We start from the raw sequence: 12,212 nt of genomic DNA, 5'->3' as shown, positions 1-12,212 counted from the left end.
AGCACTGTTGCCTCACACCTCAGGGACCAGGGTTTGCGTCTTCACTTTAGCTCCTCGTGTGGAGTTTGCATGTTGTCTCTGTGTCATTGTGGGTTTCTTACAGGTACTCCGGTTTCCTCCACAAAACATGCCGAGTTTAATTGGACCCTGTTCACACCCTGTCCTGGGTTGTTTCCTGCCTTGTGCCCAAAGGCTCCAGACCCATCCACAACCCTAAATAGGATAAAGAGTTAAAGAAGATGGATGGAAGTATTAAGCATCATTTATATTTACTTACCCCCCCCCCCATCCTAACTAAGTAAAGCCTTTTCCAAACGCAGCCATTATGACTGAAGGAAACGACATCTAGAGGTCAAATGTTTTAAGTAATATATCTTAAATCGTGGATACTTCGGATACCTTCGCTTCCATCACAGTCGTGCAAATGAAGAACACCCATAACAGAATGATGAAATACCCTTGAAAGCACTTTATTAAATTAGCCACAACCTTTTGTTTATCAGGTAATAATTCAGCTAATAATTTTGCGGTGTTTTAAATGCATATTTCACCACACTGATAAGATTAAACGTGGAATATGAAGTGCAGCGCGGAAAGACAACGACTCTATGTTTCTTTTAGCGACATCACTCAGGGATGCGCATGATTCTCATCTGACACCTGAGCGCTTACCGCATCTGCGTGTTTACCGGAAGACAGACACCTTAATGACTATCGATTAGAGCCGGGAGATCAGAACCCCCAGTGAACAGCTGCGAAGGTAAGTTCTACTCTTAATTGGTGCTGTCGGAGGATAAAATAAGTTGATATCGGAAGTTTCTGTGTGTCCGTTTGAACCACACAAATACAAGAACAAAAGGTTGAACTGCAGTCACTAGCGCGAACCTTAATAACTTTTCGGTAATTTACAAAATTACGCAGATAAAAACGTAGGGGCTCCATCTTTTTCTTAATTCATTTAGATAGCATGCAGATTTAATTTAAATGGTTTGTGCATCACCATGTGACTGTAACTTCCAGGGATGATCACAAAATGTGAAGAATTTAAGTGATTTTCATCTACTACATACGTGTAAAAACGTATGAAAACCTCTTAGCAATAAAAATCTTGGAAGTCTCTCTTATTTGTCATAAGTAACCTACTATTATACGCAAGTATTACTTACAAGGTTACTTATAACTGTGCTAAAAATTAAATAACGCGTGCTCTCAAGCTGTTAACCTTTGAGTCGTTTAGGCTTGACGGCGGATTCGCTCACATTAGCCGTAAAATGGATCGCGAAAGGAGACAGCAGCAAAAGACGAACGCGGGACGGAGACGCTGTCCTTCCGCCCGCAATCATGGAGAAGGAGAAAATTAATCGGATTGCATTTCAGTGTGTAATTTGCTAAAGCGGGCTAACAAGAGAACAAAAGTGTTTGTCAATCACCTTTAATCAATCATCGCATTTAAATGCACAACATTAATCAAAGAAGATCATGGACTAAGCACAACAGCACCCATAATAAACATTTTTCCTGTAATGGGATTCCAATAATATAAATATGATTAAAGGCAAATCGGAAGTTATAAACCGTGACTGATGAATTAAAACAATCTCCCTTCAAGCAAGATTCAAGTAATGCCAAGGTCACATTTAAAGGGATTTACACTATAAAATATTATCTTAATAGGCTGAGTGAAGGGAGAATAGTATGGAATTACCCCAAAGTCATGTGCGATTTTGTAAACTATGGGAAAAATTTGCAGACAGGCATAATGCTGCATGCAGAGTTTAATCATGAATGCAGAGCGGCTGACTTCATTACTGCGTCCCCTTATTTGGACAGTGACCTTGTATCCGCCTTATTACCGTGTCACGGCTCCTCTCTGGTGCGACTGGGACTGCGTCAGACTCGATATGCGTCTACGCTCCTGACCCGGAAGCCGCCATCCGACTAAAGACAGGAGTCCGACAGACATGCCGGGTGGTGTACGCGACACCTCATGGGTACGTTAAAGAAAATTATGAAAAAAATGCGTCGGTTTGTGCACGCAGTTTTTTTCCGTAATAGGTTATGTGCCAAATCTCCTGCGCTGGTGGCCTCATCTTCTGCGTGACCTCAGCAGTCACCATCCAGGCCCAGGTATCTGATTGACATTTTCAGGCCGTAAAAACTCATTTGAACCTAATGCTTTGCCCTTAAATTCTTCTGTATTGTGGTCTTAGTGTTCCATAAAACAGCTATATGAATTATGTCTGTGCCCACCCCACCCACAAAGCTGCCTGTATCCTTTCCAGACAGCTCGCCTCTTCAAATTACGTCCATCTTACCACTGATACAGTCCCCCCATCCTCCAACATATCGTTCATTTACAGTCTATCAAAAGATAAAAACAAAATAAGCAATTATAGGGGATTATATATTACGCAAAGCTTCAGAATTCCAGGAAACATACAATTATACTGAATAATCACCCTGATGTAGTATTTGACCTGTGAATTATGGAAGTGATTAAATTATGCAGATGAAAAAAAATAAAAGCAGGAAACAAGTCTTAATACCAGCAATTGATTGTTATTAAAAGAATGTAAATACAGTTCAGTAACTGGTGAACTGACCTTATTCATTCAGGTCAAAGGCAGCAGATAATTCAAATTAACTGCCATTAAAAGAAATATATTTTTTTATTTGTTAATTTATTTATTTATGTAAGGTACATATTTAGTTCTTTTTGCTCCATCTCTCCATAAGAAGTAAACTTTTTGGGGTTTGGAAGAATCATGGTCAAGGGCCCGACAGTGATATGATGACTCGGCCAGCCGTGGGACTTCAAATCCAGAACCATCTGGATATGGGTACCGATCTGTAATCCAAGGAGCTTCAGATTACCCAGATCTGACACTTATTACATTTTCATGATTCTTTTTTCAAAAAGGGCATTGCCCCCATGCTAACATTTAAGATAAAATGCAGGTTTTCTTTTTCTTAGACTGTGGGAGAGCTGTTTTAGTCTTTTGAGGACAGAATTGTCCATTATAGCCCATAAAAACCCTCCTGACGGAAATAGAATATGTTCTATCAGCTATGGATATTCGGCACTGAGGCGTTGTGAGGCATCTGTGCACACAGGACCTGCTTTAGTCAACCTCTGATAAACCAAGACATTGGAGCCAAACTGCCATCTGGGAGATTCCGTCCTGTGCTGGTTCTGAAGTGCGGATCGCCTCTGCACCATCCCATTCCCAAAGGCAGACCTTCCTGCTGTGCTTTGCTCTACCTTCCAATAAGCAAATGAACGCCCTACACGTCTGACCTTTGGGTTAACTGGTTTTTATGCTCGCGCAGCTCGGCACTTTGACCGATTCGGTTGTTGCGGGTCCTGGAGCTCCCATGAATGCAGAAGAAGCTCACTGTGTGTGGCTGGACATGCAGATCCCAGGACAGCACCAGAAATCCCTCCATTATACATCCACTCCAACCTATGCAAGGATTACCTTATTTTCTCAAGTATATAAGTCGAAACGGTAAGACATCACTCCAGTTTGCTGCAGTTTTAACTGTTTGCTTTATCATTCCCATATGTAAGAAGGCTACTAGTAACCAAAAACAATACGGGGATGCATAATTCTAAATGAAAGTATGACAATATAGAATAACTTGAATAATAATATACTAACTAAAGACAGAAATAATGCAACTTATCAAGGATTATCATGCCTGCGTATCTACAGTATCAGTCACCAAACTGCTTACAAAGAAGAGTGACGGAGTGTTGCATCGCAAAACCTGGCCACCTGATCTAAGCAGAAATCATTTTGGGGGAGTTAGACCACAGTGGCACAGTGGTTAGTGCTGTCGCCTGGCACCTCTGGGATGAGGGTTTGCGTCTCCGCCAGGGTACTATGTGTGTGGAGTTTATATGTTTCCCCTGTGTTATTATGGGGCTTCCTCTGGGTGCTCCAGTGTTCCCCCACAGTCCAAAAACATGCAGAGGTCAATTGTAGTTACCAAATTGAACCCCCCCCCCACTCTGTTTGCGGAGTTGATATATTCTCCCTGTGTTGTATGTGATTGCACCTGCAGTCCAAAGATATGCAGTTAAGCTAATTGGTGTCTCTGAATTACCTGCTGTGTGTGTGTGTGTGTGTGTGTGTGTGTGTCCTTGCATGCATGTATGTGTATGATGGACTGGCACCCCTGCCTAGTGCCCTATGCTGCCCGTGATATGCTCCACCCCCCCCCCCCTCCCCCACCCACATGACCCTGTCCAGGATGAAGAGTCAGAAGATAAATGGACATTTCAATACTCTCCATGGTATTACTTCAGCAATTACACTTGCCAAAGCAGAAATTATTACTGGAAATGCGCAAACAAGGGAAGATACAGCAGACATACAGGGAGCAACGTGGCAGCCAGATCATCGAGGAAGCAGCTGGGAGAATGCAGCTTGTGTTCATCGTGACCCACAAAAGCTACAGGACATCTCAGGCACAGACAGAATACAACATAAAGCTGGATTTTTAATGTAAAAGCTGCATTTTCAAAATGTTTTATATTGTTTTTTGCCCCTGTGTTTTAACGTTTGAACGCTATATCAAAATGCTTGGTTTGGTGCTGTCTGTTTTTAACACATGAGAAATGTGACTGTTCTTTTTATCTAATCACCAGTAAATCTAATATATATTCCTGCTATTTCACTGCCTGTGGATTTGGTCTGCATTCAGTGAGTGATTAAGTTTTGCGATCAACAAAGTCTTAATAATGTATATTAAACAGTCGGCTGACTGATTTTATGGGTTTTTTTCGGACAATCTTTTGCGGGCAGTAGCTAATTTTGAGAAACGTTCAAGAGACACATCATTTTGGGCCTTAATGAGATTGAGATGGAGAATCTAAAATGCTTATTGGTTGCGACAAGTCCAAACGGCTTGGATTTATTCTCTAATTTAGTAAAAACAGCTTTCATACATTGCATTTACCAGATTCATTAGTTTTAAAACATTAAAATCTACATAAAAATCATTAAAAGTGATGCACGTGCCTTCATCTAAAGTTATAATAATGTCTTTAAGCAGATGGGTTGACACGTTATTTTTCCAGTACCACAGCCCTCCAAGTGGTTCCAAGCATCAACTCTGATGGCTTAAAACCTTTGGTCTGCTGGCAGTTCTGGGAGCTGCACAATTTAATGAGTTAATAATGAGATATGGCAGATTGATTCAGAGCGGGACATGTTTGCTTGTTTGTTTTCAAATATTACAAACCATTTACCCACCCAGGCCATTACTTGTGCTTTTAGGTGTGTGAAACCAGTTTTGCGGGCTGCCGTGTCGCATCCCTCGGAAGGTCCCCGTTACGATGATGAATGGCCTGGCGGATCGCTGGCTTGCGCCACCGGCCGCCGCTGTGCCTGATGATTTAGCGCTCCTCGACTCCGCTGTCAGTTGTTTTCTGTCGGTAGAGTGGAGATCGCTAGTGGGTGTATCTACAGGGGGGGCTGGCGGAATGTAAGACGGAAGTGAATGCTTTGGGTACCAAAAAACAGATATAACTGAAGAAGTCCTTCACATCCTTTTTTATTTTGGAGGGGGGGACACACACCCTTTATTACACAATGAATTTCACTATCAAGAAATAGGCCTTTCTCTCATAATTTAATGCCATGTTTTCATTCAATAAACATATTTCTTATTTAAAAAATCATAGACAGACAGACAGTCACAGCACAAACCAGTGGGAAATAAAGCTCCATTGCAATACAGAAACAAATTAATTAATACAAGTATAGAAGTTTTCTGACAAAATCACCGGCTGTTTTATTTCCATCTCTGAAGACTCAATCATGTCGCAAACTCCATTGCTGATTGTCTCACTTTGAAATGACACAAACCAATTTAGTTTGCTTGCAATCTGAAATTATACTGTTTTAGGAGAGATTAGCTACAATTTGGTCTCATTCCTTCCGACGCATAATCATGTGATAATACGATTTATTAAGGTATCTGCCAAGCGTAAACGTTTATCCTGCTGTCAGCTATTGCAAATTGATTATGCCACTAAGGATTTCTTAACGTGAATAAAGGCCAGGTCAACTTTCTTTAAGCCATAGTTGATATTTCAATCTCAGAATGAAATAGATCCAACATTCTTTAATTGTCACATGCATAGCCATACTGTAAAGGTACTACATGCAGTGAGAAGTGTCCTGGACCACGCTTTTGACTGTGCAACTAGTTACAAAGGATATGAAAAAAATAAAAAGGAGAAATACATTTTTTTAAATATAGCTTTGAATATAATACAGATTTGAAACAGATTTACAGATGTGCAATATGCAGTTATAAGTTATAAAGTTAATGTGCATTGCATGGAATGATGACAATGAGACCCTGGGAAGTTTGCTGTCCAGTATAGTATGAAAGTACTATAATAATATAGTATAATACAGTGTAGCGATAGGCGGGCGTGTCCTGATTGAGGAGTCGAATGGCCTGGGGATAAAAACTCCTTCTGAGTCTTTCTGTCTTGGCCATAATGTTGCGGAACCTTCTGCTTGATTGCAGAAGCTGAAATAGTTTGTTACCAGGATGAGAGGGTCTCTTACAATCCTTATGGCTCTGGATCTACATCTCCTTGTGTGAATGACCTGCAGTGAAGGGAGAGCTGACCTGCAGTGAAGGGAGAGCTGACCTGCAGTGAAGGGAGAGCTGACCTGCAGTGAAGGGAGAGCTGACCTGCAGTGAAGGGAGAGCTGACCTGCAGTGAAGGGAGAGCTGACCTGCAGCAGCATTCCGCTGCACGGATCTCTCCCTGAAGCGCTTTTTGGTCCAAAACACAGCTGTTTCCGTACCAGGACGAGATGTTCTGAGTGAGGATGCTCTGCACAGCGCCGGAGTGGAAAGTCCTTAGCAGGGGAGACCTCAGCCTCCTCAGCTGTCTACGGTGGTGCAGTCGCCGCTTCGCCTTTTTCGCCGGAACGTGGATGTGTTCAGCCCACGTCGGGACCTCAGAGATGTAGACGCCCAGGTACTTGAACTTGCTCATCCTCTCCACTGGAGCTCCGTTGATGACAAGGAGCTTGTAATCGCGCTGCTGTCTCCTGAAATCTACCACCAACTCCTTGGTCTTACTGCTGTTCAGCTGGAGTGCCAGGTTCGTCTATGTAGGCCTTGAATAGTCTTGAACAGAAAGATGAGCCCCCTGGAACTGACTGACAGCGGCTTACGGATGCAGACGGGTCATGCAGTCACTCTCAGACCTCAGTTATGCCATAAAAGAGGGGAATTCAAATATCATTTTATTCTGTAAGTCTCAAGCTTCAGGTTCACTACTAGAGATTGATGTCTAGCCAGCTGTACTGTTATCTCTCTCTCTCTCTCTCTCTCTCTCTCTATATATATATATATATATATATATATATATATGTGTGTGTGTGTGTGTGTGTGTGTACTGTTATATATATCTATAACCAAATAGTGAAATTTCAACATCCACAACCTCAGTATCTAATTATTAATAAATTGGGTATCTAAAGTGAGTCTTGTCATCTTAAAATATTTTGTCTCTGTAACGTTTGTCAGTGATTTTGTAATTCTTTTGTTTTGGTGTGGCAATAAATATACACATAGATATTAAGAGTTTAAAATATGGATTATAGAGTAGAAGGTTTGTTTTCTAATTTTGTTAATGTAATCCCTTATAGCTACACATTAAAAAAAAACCCTCTCAGACTGATGATGCACCTCCTTCATTTTTGCAATCAACAAAGGACTGTGTTTTAAATGTTGTTTACTGCTGGTCCACCCCAAGCCAAATTAATAGGCTTCACAGTCAGAGTCACTCTCTAGGTTTTGACTTTTTCAGTTTCTAAGGACTTTGAATTTGACAAGAGGTTTCTTAAAATAAATAATAAAAAATATATACAAAGCGTAAATGGACTGAAAGTTGTTTTTTTTTTGTAAATTCCTTTTAAACAGCGCTGACCATTACTGATCCGCACCTTTAGAAACCCAAAATTAATATGTGTGGTGCGTCTTGGCCTCATTTCATCATTTAACGAGATGGGGAAAGGCGGCTCTCTCTCCATGATCAATTGGCAGTCTAGACAGATATAAAAACTTACAGGGCCCATGAATAAGAAGGGACTACAGTGCTTTAACTGTTTACTGGGCACACGGACCATTCACTACAGACTTACATTCTTAAGCTTCTGCTCGTTAATAAAATACGCAACGTACAAACACTTATCATGGGATGACTAAATGAGTCATTAAATACTTGCGCTTGGTTACTACAGAAAGTATTTCTTCAGTGTCACATGACCAAGGCTGGTACTACTGTTGGAGATACCTTGACAATAGACAACTAGTAATTAGGTTGTAACACAGACAGAGAATAAATGCAATGAGACACAAGATAGACAGTAGAGAGGCGTAAACACAAGATATGTGATACAGTAGTTTTAGTGTGTATTTAAGTAGTGCAATACAGAAAGTTGACCCAGACACAATACAAACTAGTTACCGCATATAGTGCAGTACATAACATACAATAGGGTTATGCATCTTATATTTTCAGTGTGCAGATATCACAATTGAATAATAGTGCAATTTCATGTAATTTTGTGCATGTAATCATTTATTTATCTTTCAATGAAATATTTTGATTTGCTCCCAGCAAAAAGAGAGTATGTGAGTGTTTCGTACACTCTTTTCCTCTGTCACTGAAACTTCTGTCCTGTTCACATTATGGAAATTCCATGCAAAGTCATCTGGCTGAGTTAATTAAATGGAAATTAAATAATATTATAACAATTAAGTGTGAGAGGATAAATAGATTGTAGCCCTTAGACAATGTTGTGAACCGGCACTCCTTTAAGATATCAGATTCACTTGCCATTAAAGGCGAAAATGGTCAAAGCTTCAATACAAGGAGTGAAAACGAAAGCTGAACAAAAGCCAAACGAGAGCTGAACAAAAGCCAAACGAAACCCAAACGAAAGACAAACATTGCCTTTCTGATGGACCCTTGACTGAAGCAGCTCTCTTGAACTGCTCCTTTAAAAAAATACAGCAGCAAATGGGTGAAACTGAAGTTTCCATAGACAGGAATGTCATAGGCGCACTAAAAATATTATCTGGAGATCATGTCGAATTCTCTTTGTCATGCTTGGGAGAACCCATTGCTAATCTTCATTTTTTTGTACAGGGCAAAAAAAACATTCATTACACCTGCAATTTCCGTTCTAAACAACCTAAGATAGCTTATTAAAAATGAGCAATCTAAATTAAAAGCCTTATCTTTTATTGATGAAGATTGGTATCAAGGGAGAGAGTAAAATAATAAATTGAACAAGAATAATTAATACCCTTCATTTTGAAATAACTTTTGTCTGCCCTTGCCCCATGCTAATTATTGCACTTTATTATGAACTTTATTAGCCGCATATTACTAATCACTATGTATATTGTAGATTATATACTGTACTGTTGTCATCATTATACTATATTATTGTGAATTATTGGGCTACTGGACATATTATCCCTGTCGGGGGAATTAATTATTCTGTTAAATTTTCTGTCTAACTATAGCCCCTCTGATTGTGCAAATCTGCTGAGGTGCCCTGTTGCTTTGATAAGGTCATGGGCATTTTGGTGAGGTCATGGGAAGGAGGTACGGGGCCAGCAGGAGGTCAAGGTTAACTTTCGTTGTCTACAGCTCCTTCCCACCGTCTTCTGTTTATGAAGAAAGCAGATGAAAGATGATGTCCAGCGGCAGTTCATGTCCAGCCTTTTCATCAGCCCAGCGCTGGCAGCATGGAAATTTTATATACTTTTTTTTAAAACCTGGGGAAAATTGATGAGGAAATTTTTGTTTTCGCTTTATTCTCAGCAACTAAGCCATGATTTGGACCAACGCTGAGTAGGTGACATAAAATGTGATGCTGTAAGGATGTAAAGGCTTTTCTCCCATGATTTCACAACTTTTATCATGTGCCAACAACAATGAAATGGTGAGAATATAAAGTAAGATTAACTGTGCTGATTCTTCATATTTTCTGTACAATTTCTCCATCAGCTGATTCATCACGACTCTCAGGTAAAATCTTTGTCTTTACCCACAAAGCAGTGTGAAAACGGACATGTGGGACTGAAAGGATTTTTCACAACTTCAACTACAATCATGCCAGTTCAGTCACGACCCTATATCAAGTATAGGTCTAAATAAAGGCTATGATCAAGCATGCAGTGCACTGTGCAGTTTATGCCGATTAATGCCCATCTCACAAATCTGATTGGACGTGCCAGTGAATTTTAAATTAAGCATCTATGGTTTGGCTTGGTTGAGTGTTCACTAGTTGTGTGCTAAGCAGCTGCAGACCCAAGACTCGTTTATGTAGATTAATTCTAGGATTGTGGCTGGGAATTCTGACCATGGATCAGCATACTGTAGGAGCTTGCTGCTTTTAAAAAGCGTACATTTAAAAAGCTTACATTTAAAAAGCTTACATTTCCGATTCTGCCTCCTGACCCTTTCAGAACTTGCCGCAACCCAAATTTGGCTTGCGACCCACGGCTTGACAATTGCTGTGCTAGAGACGATGGCAGACGATACAATGAAATAAACAAATAAACAAAACTGCAACAGACAAAACCACATTCTGATACTCAAGAAATAGTGCAAACAGCAGAAGTACACAAGTGCTAATGCAAATACATAAATAAATTCAGTGTAAAAATGTGAAAGACATGTCAAGAAGATGCCCCCCCCCCCCAGACACAGGTTGGCCCAGTAATTTACAATAATATAGTATCATGACAGCAGTACAGTTTTATACACATGCACACGCCTTTCGGATTATATGACACATATTAGCAGAGCACTGAGATGCTGAACACCTCTGACTATCTTCAGAAGCCACATTGTGTGTTTCAGACTCCGCACCAGCACAGGAGCTGTTTAAACGTCTCAGATTTTTCCCGCTGTTCCCATGAGCGGAAGTCAAACTTTAAAGTATATTAATTATTAATTGTCTGGTTATGCAAACATATAGGAAGTCATTATTGATTGCAGGTATTCTAATCTGCGACTGGCATTTCCAGCAATATTCCTGACTCCAAAGGGTAGAATAAATTTATTTAAGAGCAAAACTAATTTCTTATTAATGAAAATGAACCGTGCCTGGAATGAGCACTGATACTGTAGCAGGTATACAGGCCTGTTTTCTCATTACATGCAAAAACACCCAGAAGGGTGACCGGTCCATCCATCCATATTCAGACCATTTATGCTGGTGAAGGTCTTTGTAAGGTGTGTTTGGGAATTAACATTAAATAAACAGAATAGAAAATAACAGAAAATTAAAAAATCTTGCATGGATGGTATATTAAGACATAGAACTTTGTAATATACATTTGTACATTTCAGATAAACCACCATGCGGGACAAAGTCAGAAGGTTCTTCATTCTCCTTTGAAGAATATCTCTCTGCTGACTGTAATCAGAGACTTTCCACAAAATGCACATGAAGCTTTTCTTTTTACGCGGAGGAAACGAGGCAGTGTTTGTGAGAAGCAGGCACTTTGTGATCCAAACCTTCAGTGCACAAGCTGCGGACACAGACTGCAATGCTGTTTCTATGTACCTGTGACCAATGAAATGCACTGTACCTCGAGTTGCATCTCTGTGTCAAAAGAAAAGTTACACTAAGAGACGAAAAAGCAAACAGAAGATACAAAATAGATGAGAATGTAAAGAATGAGAGGTTTATCTGGCAGGCACGTTACATAATCACTGTCTTTCACAGCACTGACAACCTCCCACCTTTAATTCAGCAGTATAATATACATGCTGAAGGTTTCTCCCTACAAGTTCTGTATTTTGAGACCTAAGATGCCAATAAATGCTTTCAGATGTGCATACAAGCATCTGCCTAGTGCTGTTTAGACTGGCAACTCTACAAGTTATGAGGGGCGGCTGTTAACAGGTCCTGCCAGTGCCATCAGAGCACATAAATCCTAATTGCTTTGACCCTTATTTACACAGGAAGGGGAACATGCCAAGTGTTTGAGCCAAAAAAAAAAAAAAAAAACTCAAACAAACAGTGTGACGTCACTAAATGTCAGCACTGTCAAACGATCAGCAGGAGGGACAACTTCTGCTACCGCAAACAATTTGTTTCCATCCAGGGGTAGTTTGTTTGTTGTTATAAAACATACAGACTTAT

The 12,212-nt window shown here is 40.2% G+C and overlaps 1 long non-coding RNA gene across 1 annotated transcript; it reads left to right on the top strand.

Moving 5' to 3' along the window:
- The first annotated feature begins 474 nt into the window (after positions 1–474).
- LOC125714826 (uncharacterized) lies at positions 475–4,834 on the top strand. Its single transcript, XR_007383862.1, has 3 exons — positions 475–1,991; positions 3,331–3,509; positions 4,257–4,834. It is a non-coding gene; the product is annotated as an uncharacterized LOC125714826 (long non-coding RNA).
- Positions 4,835–12,212: the final 7,378 nt, after the last annotated feature.

The sequence above is a fragment of the Brienomyrus brachyistius genome, chromosome 19, assembly GCF_023856365.1.
Source record: "Brienomyrus brachyistius isolate T26 chromosome 19, BBRACH_0.4, whole genome shotgun sequence".
NCBI lineage: Eukaryota > Metazoa > Chordata > Actinopteri > Osteoglossiformes > Mormyridae > Brienomyrus > Brienomyrus brachyistius.
Note: the sequence above shows the minus strand (reverse complement) of the source record. Positions and strands in the feature narration are given on the sequence as shown.